We start from the raw sequence: 15,351 nt of genomic DNA, 5'->3' as shown, positions 1-15,351 counted from the left end.
CATTTAAGCATTTAAATGCACTTTTTGAGGCTTCAGGACTCCTTCTTCAATCAAAGATATCCACTGACCCTCCAGAATAATAATTTATGCCATGCTATATATCCATATTAATATTTTTTTGGCTCTCAACTTTTAATGGGTAATTTCCAATTTTCAGTTTTCTTTTGGACAAATTTCCATCAAAATTATTTTAATTTTCGGGATTTAGCAATGCGACAGCCGGCCAATATCTAAAGACAATTTACCCGCGTGAGGTTTTTTGCTAATCAAGCCTTTTTTTTCTTGAGTGGTGCTAGAGCCTCTGCCCTTTGGGATTGACGTGTTGCAAAAAAATCCTATTTTTAATCTTTCGCCCCTTTCTCGGGTCACTTTACTTGTTTTCAAACTAAACACCAAATAAAAGCCTTATAATATTGTGCTTCTACCTTTATTTTACTTTAAGAAACAAGACATATACCACTTTTGATTATGCTATAATGGCTCCCTACCACCACATTAGAGGAATATTTCAAAAATCAAGTACATAATCAAGTTTTATCCAAGCAAACAAGAATACCCCAGCTCTTTGCACTTTTCACAGAGATATTGGCGAACAAGAATACCCCAGCTCTTTGCACTTTTCACAGAGATCTTGGCGATGCGCTATATATCCATATTAATATTTTTTTGGCTCTCAACTTTTAATGGGTAATTTCCAATTTTCAGTTTTCTTTTGGACAAATTTCCATCAAAATTATTTTAATTTTCGGGATTTAGCAATGCGACAGCCGGCCTATATCTAAAGACAATTTACCCGCGTGAGGTTTTTTGCTAATCAAGCCTTTTTTTGCTTGAGTGGTGCTAGAGCCTCTACCCTTTGGGATTGACGTGTTGCAAAAAAATCCTATTTTTAATCTTTCGCCCCTTTCTCGGGTCACTTTACTTGTTTTCAAACTAAACACCAAATAAAAGCCTTATAATATTGTGCTTCTACCTTTATTTTACTTTAAGAAACAAGACATATACCACTTATGATTATGCTATAATGGCTCCCTACCACCACATTAGAGGAATATTTCAAAAATCAAGTACATAATCAAGTTTTATCCAAGCAAACAAGAATACCCCAGCTCTTTGCACTTTTCACAGAGATCTTGGCTATGCGGCTTACGTGGACCAGATCCATTTCACTTTTCCAAAGGTACCTACAAATAAACGTTATGTAAAAATAAATAGGTATGAACACATCCTTTGCTGGGAGACCCACCCAATGCTTTCAAAGGTTTTTGAAGCACGTAAATCCTAATGCGTCGCAGAATATTCCCAAAATACCATCTAATTTTTACCGAATTACAAGCACTATACAAAAACTATACAAATACTACAAATAACGCTGGCCTTTTTTCATGAGAAGTTATTACTACTGTTACTACAATAAAAACTCATTGCTGTCCCAAGCAGCCTAAAGTCACCTCAGCTGATAGAAAACAAAGAGTTACACTTTTTACAGTGATAGACAAAATAAAACTTCGTCTAATAACATGAATAACAGTGGTATTTTTTGCAATAGTAGTTTTTGCAATGACCGAAAAAATGATGATGCAAGAAATGACTTTTTGGTAAAATAAAAACGCGTTGTTGGCAAATTTTTTATTTTCAAAACTTTTCATAGCTTATCAAAAAGTTAGTGGTAAGAAAATATTAGTAGGGAGTGATTCGCGCAAATAACAACCGAAACTTAAAATAAATTTTGATGGAAATTTATGCATAAGAAAACTCTAAATTCCAAATTACCCATCAAAACTTTAAGGACAAAAAATTATTAATGTGTGTATCTAGTTGGGCATCAATTATTATTCTGGAGGGTCAATGAATCTCTTTGGGCTTAGGAGGAGTCCCGAATGTAGTGTAGCTATAATATAAGAGAGAGGGCAGGTGGGAGATTACTGTAGTAATATAAAAGAGAGGGTAGGTGGGAGATTACTGTAGTAATATAAGAGAGAGGGGTAATAGGACATTACTGTGTCAATTAAAGAGAGAGAGGTAATAGGACATTACTGCGTCAATTAAAGAGAGAGGGGTAATAGGACATTACTGTGTCAATTAAAGAGAGAGGGGTGATGGGACATTACAGTATCAATTAAAGAGAGAGGGGTAATAGGACATTACTGTGTCAATTAAAGAGAGAGGGGTAATAGGACATTATAGTGTCAATTAAAGGCAGCAGACAGTACCTTCTTTTATATTAATATATACAGGCGGGCAGTACACATACCATTCAATGGGATAGTCATTCCCAAAGAGAATTGACATGTATCATAAAAAATCACCACGTTTAAAAAGTCATATCTGTGTTTGGTTTTTTATGTTTTAATTAAAATCAGCCTACCATGAAAATTCGTGTTGTTCACGAAACAGTGATTTTGATATTAAATCCCATGTTTTCTGTTAAAAGTCATGACTGTTTTCATGGTATGTTGATTCTTTTCCTGGTATGAAGTTACGAAATTCTGTCTGTTAAACAATTTGCTAGGCGTGGTAGTTTTATGTTTAACCTTGAACACGGGAATAAAAACTCTGACAATGAGTTATCTTCTCAGTTCAAAATTGACATTTGAAATACAACCATGCATTCTAACAAAAGGAATATTGATGAAAGCTACAAGCAGGAAGTAAGTTATTCTTTTATATTCTTAGTGGGTAAAGAAATTAATTCTCATATAATTTATCGAGTGGTTTATACAGTCCCCATTAAAGTTAACGAATTGTTAAATGTTTTTGAATTTGGATCTTCAGAGGTCGGTAAAGAGCAATATATAAACCGAAAAAGTGAGTAAGCACTGCATTTAAATGGCTTGCGAGCTTAGTACATGAGGTATATCATACCTATTTTTTATTCTGGCCCAAAGTTCACTATCCCCCACTATGCTACAACCCTCCACCCCCCCCCTCCACCTTCCCTCCAACCCCCCTCTCCTCCCACCCTCCAAACCCCCTCTCCTCCAGACATCCAACCTCCCTCTCCTCCCACCCTCCAACCCTGAGTTTGGGGATCCATTTTATTCACTAACATCAGGTAGCATCATAACGGATCCGGTAGACATAGTACACTCCTATGTGGGCAAGATTCACGCCCTTCTTGAAAGAGTGATTCGGGAGGGCGGTGGGAGGGATGGGATTAAGGCTGCCATCGCACAAAAAAATTATTTATTTAAATGAAAAGGCGGATGAGGTGTATGAGTGTTATTTACGTACTGAAATGCTACCACTTCATCTGGACCTGAATAATTTTGAGGGTGTTTTTATGGAATGGGTTGATAATATAATAACGAAATTGGATAATTATACTGAGTTTGGTAGTGGGTCGATGGTTTTACTTATTGGGAGTTTGGATATTAATGTGGGTAAATTTAAAAAAAAATTTATTTTAAGGGGAGGTGGGAGGGGGCAGTGGGGGCAAAATATAATGAAGATTTAAAGGGGTGTAATGGTGTAAAACGATTTTGTTTCGATACAGGGCTTCAATGCTTCAAATATGCATTTCTCCTGGCAGCTCACAAGCCTCTGCAACGGGATGCTAGTAAGATACTGTTGGACGATTATGCAGTTAATGGGAGTCCAAATTTCCCTAAAGTAGATTTTAATTGTTTAAATGATCAATATCCAGTAACACTTAATGGGATAACTATTTTTGAGCAGGCTAATGCAAATTTAAAGATTGGTGTTACTGTGCTACAATATGAAACAGAATTTGAGGGGGGTGAGCGCAAAAAGAGGGTTATATTTCCAGTGAGGGTTCCATCCATTGAATCAGTGGAACATTGGGTTTTGCTTCTTTACAAGCCAGCCAGTGATCCCGATTCAATTGGACATTTTTTTCCAATACCAAAATTAATCTGGTTTTAAGTGAGGGTAAAAGCATTGAGGGTGAAGCATTGCAAGCGTCACGGATGTCAAACTGTGCAAACGGTTAGCGGTGAAAGGGCCATCTTGCAATTTGAGAACTTTCAAAATTCAGTCCAACAGAGTGACAAGGTGGCCTTAGACTGCGAATCCACTCTCATAGATGTGTATGATCCATTGAATAAGAAGCTTGTTAAAAAACATGAGGTCATTGCAGTCTCTTATGCTCACGCACAAAGAGACTCCTGTAATTCCATGCAATTAGTAGAGGTAGTTGAGGGATTGGGTGGAGAGGATTGTATGCTCTCAGTCGTGACAGCACTCATTATAACAGCAAATAAATCGATATCACGGCTGCGAAATGCATCCTATCCAATGACTCTATCACCAGAGGACGAGTAGGCCATTAAAACTGAAAAAATATGCTGGATTTGTAAGGGGGAATTTGTTGAGGGTAATGGGAAAGAGGAAAAAGGGAAAGGGGGTAAGGGGAAAGGGGGCAAATGGACGGTCCGCGACCACGATCATTTCGACAACACGATTGTATCGGGATTGAGATATTTTTCGTGGATTGGCCCATCGATCATGTAATTTAAACGTTAGTCAACAATTGTTTCTACCTGTTTATATACACAATTCCAGTTATGACCTGAAATTTATTTTACCGGCGTTGGCACGATTGCAACGAGGTGGAGTTGTAGATGACCCATGGGTAGATGGTTCTTTTTCTTATAATATCATACCCAAATCGTCTGAAAACCTGCTGCTCTCAGAGTTCAAATGGCAAATAATAGATAACGATAAATTGTGCATGAATAAGATCCGTTTTTTAGATTCCTTTAGCTTCTTCCCCAAATCCCTAAGACAACTCATTGAAGTGCAGAAAAGTGACGATTTTAATAGTTTCCCCCTTCTTAAGCAACATCTCCTTAAACAGCACTTTTTAGACGGTGAAATGTATTATTTATTAACGTTTAATGGCATATATCCGTATGACTACTACAGCTCGACCGCAAGGCCTTCTGAGGAACAATTTCCGCCCATCGCCTCTTTTTAAGATTCACTTTATGAACGTCAATGCACCACTATCGACTATGAATTTGCCAAGAGGGTTTGAGCTAAAGGAGGGTGTAAAACTGGGTGAGATTATTGTAGATTGTACCCGGCAAGTGATGTATTGACATTGCTGGATATTGTGTGTAAGAACACGGATAAAATCTATGGGGAATTTGGGTTGGATTTATGTTATTATTTTTCCACTCCTCATTTGGTGATGGATTTAATTCTTAAAATCAGTAAAGAGGAAATAGGCTTGATCACCGACTTGGATCAGCATCTATTTTTAGAGAGATCAATGGGGGGAGGGTATGTTTTTCATGGAGATCGTATCCTTGAAACTGATCCGACTGGACAAGACACCGGTGTAAAGTCGGATGCAGTTTTGTTTGATATAAACGTTCCGAAGCGAAAACGAAGGTTGAAAAGGAAATTTTAAACTCATTTTGAACTCAGCCTTCAGTAAAATGTGCGAGAGTGTACGTAATCAAAGTCGTTATGACGTTGTGACTGACCCAAAGAATGTGCTCGAATCGTTGCCAATCCAAACTTCACATCATTCACCATCATAGACTCGAAAATGGTCCTCTTAAATGGGAAAAAAAAGAAACGTAATTCTAAATCAAAATATTGCAGGTGGCAGCGCAATAACCAAAATATAAAAAGACTTGTGTTGTAATTCTATTACGATGTATGTAGGCGCCAATGGCCGGGGGAGGGAGAAGCTCAAGTATATTATGGGGATACCGATTCACTTTTGCTAAAAGTTAGAACCGCGACTTTATTAGAAGATTTGGAAAAAGGCGCGCACATTAGCTCTCGAATGGACTTTACAAATTGGGACGAGTCCATTTACCCGGAGTTAGTGAAGCGTCAGGCCCCAAATCAGTTATTAATGTTAAAATCAGAGACGGCAAGTGACTTGATTTCCAGTGGTGTGCTTGCAGGTCCGAAGGTTTACTGTTTGCAAACACACAACGAGGTAATAAAAAAAACTGCAAGGCGGTGCCTAAACACTACGTGACTAAGAATCTTGACATGAATGTATATAGAAACTGTGTGGAAAATAGTATAGTTCGAAGGGTGAAATTCATGGCAATTCGCTCTTTAAAATTAAAAAACCACACAGTTTTAGTTGATAAAATAGCCATGTGTCCCGTGTCGGATAAAGTCTATGTGTGAGCAGATGGTGTGAAGGTGCAACCCCACGAACATTATCTAACTTCTGACCAAAGTGTGTGTCGAGATTATAGACATCGCCTCGGTCAGGAAAAAATTCAATAGTAAATGGTTGGGTGGTGGGATTTTTTTTAGTGGATTTTTTTTCAACTCTGCGCTATTTTTCCCCCCAACTCAGCGGTAGTTTTTCCCCAACTCAGCAGTTTTTTTTATAGCAGGGTAGAGTTATGTTTTTTTTTAAATAGAAAGTGTTCAAATAGTTTTTTGGCCCCGCGCCAGCACGGGGGGGGGGGAGGGACCGGCCTTCGGCTGTCAGCGGCCGACACGCCCTTTCAGGGGGTGGGGTGGGGGGGGGGGAGCAATTTTTACAATTGTGATAATTGCTTTTTTCAGTGTGTTGTTTTGAATTTATTACGTGATAGTGCCTTTTTCATGTTTTTTTTTATGTGTCTTATGTGCTCATGTTTTTTTTGTTTGGCCAAAAAAATATTTGAACACTTTCTATTTAAAAAAACATAACATAAAATAAAATAAAAAACATACGTAACCTAACGTAACCTAACCTAACATAGGTACCTTTTTCCCCTTTAAACCCCAAAAAACAATCGTTTAAATATTGTAATTCATTGAGAAACATGGCTATGCTAAAATACAATTTTTATTTAAGAATATTTCTGAAGAGCCTTTGTGAAAAAAAAGAATGATACGACAGCCATTAGTCAGCCATGCCCAAAACTCCAAGGACCCCAATACCCCTCCAACCAGCTTTTTGGCCCCAGGCATTTAATATAATGTGTTCTGGAGAGCTTGCTTTTCATAATTCTTTTTGTAGTTTCCAGTTTTTTTGCAGCATGAAACATTTTCCCCCTATTATCTTTTTATAAACTGCTAGTCTGACTTAACGTTGTCAAAATGTCAATAGCACACGCATATAGGAGAAATAAATTTAGCTATTGTTTTTCCATATTTTGAATATTTGACATATTCCATGCAAGTATGTTTCGATCTAATTTAATTATCTTTCATTGTTCTAACAGATAATTGATTTTAAAATGTTTCTATTGTAAATGTTTTTTATACACTGTTTTCTTGATCAGAGTAAAACCGATTTATGTGTTTTTCTTTCTTTAAGTTATGTCATGCTAATGTGGTTTAAGAAAACCAAAAAATATGATAGATTGAATAATACAAACGTAATCCGCATTATCATCGAGTGAGAAATCTTGAATAATATAAAATTGAAAGTTTCAGGAATATAAAGAGTGGTTTGGAGGGTTGGGTTGAAAGTGAACTATTAGCATTTTTTTAGTATGCAAATGTTTTTTAAATAATATGAAAACATAGCTCGTTAATAATCCATTTTTCGACTTTTACAAAACAGGATCAGTTACACAATGGAAATAAATTCTATTATTATTGTAGGTTAACATAGATAACTTTCCACTACCAAGTCAAGGATATTATAACCTCGATGAGGATAAATCTTTGATTGCGCCACCGCCGACAGATTTGAGTGACAGTCAACTCATTGAAACGTCATCTGTCGACAATGAACTTAAATGGTACAGTAAGTGTTTAAAGGAGTGTTTTGGTGGTAGTGAAAATTTTGATGATTTGCATTCTAACACTATCGATGATAATGACGACCCTATGTGGACAGAACACTTTTTAAGACAGTATTTTAGCGATGCAAATGCTACTACTTCATTTAATATCCTCCTAGTGCATTAGAACAAGGTTAGAAGTTAGTTTTTCCCAACCAGATGCATTTGTACATCAAGGTGTGTCAGAGGATGATTTTGGCTGGGTAGATCAGACAAGTCCTAGCACTCTTAGAACTTGAGATAATTTCTCCAGAGAGTTAAGCAGGTCGACCCCTACAAGATAATGTTTCTAAGACAAAGTTGGATGATTGGGCGGCTAATGGGATGGAGGGATCAGATTTCTCCAGAGTAGAATTCCGTTGTTTAAAAGGTGAATACCCTGTAGCAATCAAGGAGATAGATATTTTCGAACGGGCTAACAAACATTTAAAGATTGGTGTTATAGTGCTACAACATCAAACGGAATTTGAGGAGGGGGAGTGTATTAATAAAAAAGGAGTGTTATTTCCTGTAAGGGCTCCGTCGGTTAAATCAGTGAATCACTGGGTCTGGCTTCTGTACACACCTCCTTCAGAACCTGATTCAATTGGACATTTTAATCCAATTACATATGTTAGTAGGGTTCTTGGGGAGGGAAAGGGGCTTGGGGTACGTTACTATTGCCCAACATGTCTGTCCAAATTTCGTAATGATTTAAACCTAAAGAATCACATGAACCACTGCAAACGTCATGGATATCAATCTGTGGAGACGGTCAGCGGTGATATGGCAATTTTACGATTTAGAAATTTTCAGAATACACTTTTGCAGTGACAAAATCAGTTTGGACTTTGAGGCAAAAATCGCAGTTGTGAACGACCCTTAAAATTCAAATTGTATTAAAGATCATTAAGCTATTGCAATCTCTTATGCCCACGCTTAAAGGGACTCTAGTAATATTATTCAACTGTTAGATATAGTTGAGACATTGGACGTGGGGATTGCTTGGTCACAGCATTGACTGGACTAATCATCACAGCATATAAGGCAGTCTACCGGTTGCGGCAAACAAGTTATCCTATGATTCTAACATCAGAGGATCGGTTGGTCATTAGAAATAAAGAAATATGTTGGGTTTGTAAGGAGAAACTTGAAGAGGGTATAGGGATCTATACCCTCTGGATCTATTCTGAAGCTTCTTTTTTTCTACCTTGTCCAGTCTTATGTTTCATGTTGGGGTTCCACCACTGTTTCTTTTCTTTTCAGATAAATGACCCATTTTCTTTTCTGTAATTATATTTGCCTATAAGATAATTTTTAATCCTAAGTTGAATTCTGGTTGCTAAGTTAGATTCTTTTGCAATAAGTAAGCTTTGAACTAAGTTCTATTTTGGACTTCCTGGTTTGAGTCATTGAAAGGTAGAGTTAAGAAAAAGTAGAATGGATTTTAAGTAAGAAAAAGTAGAATGGAAAAAGTAGAATGGGGATTTAGAGGATGGGTTAGGGCCAAGCAAAGGCCCACCCCTATGCAAAGTTTGTATACAGAACGAATATTATTTTTAAGTTAGTCTGCATTTAGACCCTGTTTTTGGAAGTCTATTCCTTTTGTGATATGTGACCTTTGGAAGATTATAAGTAAGATATTTTCTACAAACTTTGTACTAATTTTTTTGGAACCCAGACAGGGTATGAACAGAGTTACGAGACACCGGCATTATTATATTGAAAGGGGAGTTCGTTACCTCCAAGGAGATAATTTTTTTTAGATAAAGATTAGATTTATCTATCTCCAAGGAGATAGATAGAAATTTTTAGTGGTGACCCGGGTCGGGTACACTCTTGGCCTTAAAGTGGCCATTTTACCGCTCGATCAAGTTATCATACCCTGGGGAAGGGTATACTGTAAATTGGGTATTATAAAGCCCGATATTTCGAGAACCGGTGTTGTAGGCACGGGCATCTCATTATAATATTTGGTGCCGCCAGGGGCTTTTCACTCCAGTAAGGGGTGTCGCACCATTTTTGCACCAATAAGTGGTGACACCCGTGGCCTTACAACACCAATACTGGTGGCATTGTAACCTACCGTTATAACACTGGTGGCAACAAGAAAGGAGCTATCAACAGCACTGATAGTAGAATAATTCCGCGTTTTCGAAAAGACTAGTTGAGTTCACCTACATAGTAGCCTTTTGTGGTTACATATAAAAAAATCACAAAGAGAATTTTTTTTTATATGGGCTGTGCCTAGTTAGATAATAATAAGTAATATAATTTAAAAATCAATATACCACGCCAATAATTAACTTGTGAGACAATGGAGGCTGCACCGCCTACGTAGAATCGAAAAATTAAAACTCAACAATTTTTCACGAAAAGATAAAAAGAGACATTGGTAAAAGGATTTGCTTTGGATGGAAGACTTTAAGTAAACCTTGAAGTCATGGCGGGCAAGCGGAGAATTCAGACAAGATCAGGAAAGGGACAGTTGGAAGAATCGGATACGAATTTGAAAAAACCTACCACGGTAAAACAAAAATCGTATTCAGACACACAATTGTATGCGACTCCCGCTGGAAATACCCCAAGAAAAACACAATCAGATAGAGCCATATTTCGCTCAGGGGGTGAAATAGACATTTCTGACAAGTGTGAAGGGGAAATATTCAAAACAAAATCAGTAATAGAGCGATCTCCCGTACAAACCGTGAAGGAAGAAAAGAGTTTAAAGCAGATTCAAAAAGAATTATTCCCAGAGAGAGAAACCCAGACAAAAGAAACAGGGGTGATAATAGATGAAGAAAAATCATTATATGAAAATACGGGTAAAACAAAACCAACTCATCCTTCAGACGAGGTATAAAATGTAGGGGAGTTGCGTGTAAAAGAAAATATAATTATAGAACAAACAGACTCAGAAAACGAATTAAGAGGATATAAAGACAGAGAGAATCATAGTAGACCAAGTAGCAGGAGTAGTAGAAGCTCAATTTCCAGCAGGGGCTCGCGAAAAAGTACTCAAATAGATACGACACAACAAATATGAAATTTCATGAAGGAAGAGAAAATAGCCAGAGAACAAAAGGGAGAGGCTGATAGAATAGCCAGAGAAAAAAAGGAAGAGGCTGATAAAATAGCCAGAGAACGAAAGGAAGAGGCAGATAGAGAAGATAGAAGAGAACTAATGCAAATAATTGCAGGGAAGAATTCCCAGGAGCCTCAAGGATCGTCCACAGTAAATGTAATGCATGCAGTAAAATTTCAACCAATAAAAGAGAATGGCGATGTACATTTGTACCTCTACAACTTTGAAAAAACCGCGGAATTAAATGGATTGCCGAGAGAAAATTGGGTGACAAAGCCCCTTCTTAACCACAAAGCACAAATTGCATATAAAGCATTACCAATGCACTATTCGAAAGATTTTGAAAGACTAAAACAATCCATTTTTGAAAAGTTTCAACTCTTCCCCGAGCACTTTCAAAGGAGGGTTAGAAGTGAAAGAAAATGAGACAACAAAACTTATAAAGAATTCGGGTGCAAATTGAAAGATATGTGTTTAAAATGGCTAGAGTTAGAAAATTATAGAATGTTAGAAGACCCAGAAGAGATAAAGGAAAAATTGACGGAAGTGAAGGATAAAACAGTAATGCAACAATTTTTAGAAAATAACCACAGAGAATTGACAGTATATTTGAAAGAAAAGAACCCAAAAACAAGTGAAGAAATGGCGTAAATTGCAAATAGGTGGACCAAAATAAGAGAGGAAGTTGAGGAAACTGACAAATTTCAATATAGAGAGTATAACAAAAATAGGCACCATAACACAGTGCAAGGAAAATTAACTTGCTATAACTGTGGTACTACGGGGCATTTTGCACGAAACTGCCCCTGTAAACATGACCAAAAACCACATAAAACGACAGCGTGGGCCATGCCCCATAATACGGAAAAAAGTTACGCATTTGCAGAGTCGCATAAAATATTCAGAAAATTGAACAGGGAATTAGTTGAAATGGCAATTGACTCTTGCAGTGACCAAACCTATGGGCGAACTGACCTAATTAATAGAACGGGGATAGACCATAAAAATAAAATTACAACATTATGTTATTATGGAGGCAAGAACCCATGCCCGTCTGCTTGGGTAAGAATAGGAATTGCAAAGAACGACGGTACGGTCCAGAGAAAAACAATAAAAGTAGACAGTACCTACGCTACCAGTGCATGTTTTAGTAGGAGGAGACTTGGGGGATATCGGAAATCTCCTATCGTTAAAAGCGACTTCTGTAACAGTGGGAGAATTACAAAATTACACTAAGACGGAAAAATGTACAACTTCGTTGACTCCGGGGGGAGGTGGACCGGCCCATAAGACAAATTGGGAGGCTGTGCCGCCCTGTCGGGAAAACGAAATGGTTGATACTTGTGTTCGAAATGTTGATAATCCACAAAAATGAGATGTCGAAGTAAGAAGGCCACAGAATATTGAAAATAAGACGCGCGAAAATGATTTTTCGGGAAAATTTCCAGAAAAAAAAAACTTGAGAATACTTTTAATGAGTTTGAGACGCCGAAAAATGTTTGCCAAAATGAAGCGCTGATTGTACCAGAGAAAAAGGAGGCGAAATTTATTGTACGCGCTTTTCCTCGCAAACTTCGAGAAATTTTAGTGCAATATGAAAAACCAACTGTGGGAATTCAATTTCCATTTGATAACGAACTATTTGTTTCGGTGGTAAAAGTAAAGAAAAAAAGAGGGAGGAAAGAGATATTAAACGGAGCTACAATGAAGTAATGCAGTCAAAGATGGTGGATACTGGAGTCCAAATCAGATTTAACGATGATTTATTATTTTGCGCGAATGACAAAATTGAGAAAAGTAGAGATGAAAAGAGAAGTTTAAAAAAGAGACAAAATTTAGAGATTCAGCCTGCAGTGGCGAAAAATAATAAATATTGGATGGGCTTTGCCTTGATAACATAAATAATAGGGGGGACAAAGAGGTCCAAGACCCATGGGGAATAAAACAGGATGATTACAAAATAGAGAAGAACGACCTACAACGGGTTGGGGAAAAGTTGGGAGATATTGAATGTCGAGTCCGATTGGAAAAACATGGGAAGGAATCTGAGATTAGTACTATCAACTCAGAAGATATGTCGATCCTTTATGAGGGGGAGGAATTCCTTGGGGAAGATCCCCTGCGGAAGTCACGAAAGATAGCCCTTTTCCTCAATGCACAACTGGCGGACAAGTTGTGATCCATTTACCGAGGTTCTGCCTCTCTGATCTGGAGTCCTTGGGGGATACTCTCTCCAAGTTACTTCACATTTCACCCAAACCTTTGTCCAGTAACCCTATTCATAGTCGTTATTCTTCATGGGAATCGAAAATTATTTCAGCCGGAAAGGGCAATGGACAATGCAATGGGCGAGCCATAGTTTGAACACCGTTTCTGTTTACCTTCCCTATATTTCTCCAGGTCCTCATTTAGAGCTGGGTCGACTCTGGCTATGCACAAAGAGTCACGTCACTGATATCCGTTTCAAACCAAATAACCAATGACCCAGGATATGGGCCCCTGACCTAAAGGACAAAGGATTTAAAGTCTAGCGTGCTATTCACTCGACTCTGAGGGTTAAAAATTGTACTAAGCCATCTTTTTGAATTTCAGAGCTCGTATTAAAAGAAGCGAGAATTACCATTATATCGATTTCAGAGCTCTTCAAAGTTTGTTCAAGACAATTACAAATTATGTTTCTTACAACAACGAAAACTAACTGTTACACTTTACAATCAGACCTTTTAATTAGCCAATATTCTTATGAAGTAAATACAGAAATTCAAAATTAAAATGAAAACAAATTACCCAGAATTAGTAGAATGATGTAGTCCCTGAAAATTTTCTACTATATTATCATAAATTGTGCACTCTACAGAAACAACAGAAGCATATAAAATTAACAATCAGACCTTCGAGCCTTACAGTTAACACGAATATCATATCCATAGTAGTGGTAATAAAAACCAACAGCGTTTAAAATGAGAAACAAACATAACAAACAAGGAAATACCGCTGCAAGATTTCAAATATAATGCTTTCAAAAGAATAATAATTACTAAACCTAAATCCATAGCCTAATAGCTCAGATTAACTAACCAACCGAAGAATTTGTAAAATTAACTCAGACAGGCTAACTTTCGTTTTTTTAAGCTTTTGTTTCTATTTTTACAATTAGCAGAGTAAGCTGTAATTTTCTAAAACTGCCAAGAGTTACTGCTAGTTAGTACTGGAACATGGTAATTATAATACCACTCATCTGTTTTCACTATCGTTAATACTGGATCATGGTAATTATAATACCACAAATCTGTTTTCACTACCATTATTACTCCGACAGTAACAAAAGGATAATCACTAAGACAAGGCTCAAGTGACCAGAACGTCAGCAATTTAACTGTATTTTAAGCAAGACTCAAAGGGTTTCAATTTGCCTATCCCAAAAAAGATATTTGACTTCACAAATTTAAATAAATTTGACACATTCAGCATGTAGGAATTCTGGCAACAAAGTGATAACTATACACACGTGACTTGCTCCAATAGTAATTGAAACTCTAAAGAATTAAAAAGTGGCGATAATAAGAATATCAAAAGAATCTCCCAGTCACGGTTATTTTTAAAAATATAAAAATCAATTTTGACCTGACTGGGGCAGAAAATTAGGAGATAGCTAATTAGTTTGGGACTTCTGAAAAGCTACATGAATATCGTTCTAGTTTCGCAGGTCACATTGCCAAATGGTGCCGGATTTGACTCTAAATATTAAGTTACACAGTCCACACGAAATAGCGGAATGGTTATCAACTAATTCCACTTCGAAATGTTGGAAAAGTCAATGTATCTCCTTTTTTGGGGGGAAGTGGTTCCGGCAAACTCCCAAAGGTATAGTTTTAGGGAAAAATTCTCGAGAATGGTTCTTCCTATCAATATGGAGAGAACATTTAATTCCTTGTTTCTCTTCAGCAGGAGGAATATATTTGGTTTATGCGTGTGATTAGGCTTTAAAATCGAATTCTACTGCCCAATTATTGTAATGTACTTTTATAGTGAAGTAAAAGACTATATCTACATTATACTATTAGGTGGCTTTTATCTAAATCTGTTTATTTTGATAAGATCCTATTTAGTTACCACTTTTGCCCTGGCCCAATGGGTTTTAGCACTACATTTTACGGGCATTCACCAGGAATAAGATTTTCTCGTTTAAAAATATAAACTGAACAACCTGAGGCTAAAGAGAAAGGCTGTACTCAGTTGTGTGAATGTGGCTTTAAAAAAAGAACAACGACTCTAAATTTTCTCATGATTCATATTCAAACATCAAAGAAAAGATGGCTGCTTGATCACTAATAATGACGATGTCAGAATAGTGAGAATGCAAAAGAGGACGAAAATGATAATGTTGGTATTTAAGGCCCCTTTTAAAAAAAATTTTTGGAAGAAACTTTTCTCAGTTTTTTTTTTTTAGTTTCGAAGCGTTGTAAATTCAAAAGTTAAGCTCTGGCGTAAGTAATATGGGTGGTTTAATATGGGTATGGTAGTGAAAATGAATGAAAATCATTGATAAAAAAAAGTTTAAAAGTA

Source organism: Artemia sp. Qi Xiang Cuo, chromosome 5, assembly GCF_049724085.1.
Source record: "Artemia sp. Qi Xiang Cuo chromosome 5, ASM4972408v1, whole genome shotgun sequence".
NCBI lineage: Eukaryota > Metazoa > Arthropoda > Branchiopoda > Anostraca > Artemiidae > Artemia > Artemia sp. Qi Xiang Cuo.
Note: the sequence above shows the minus strand (reverse complement) of the source record.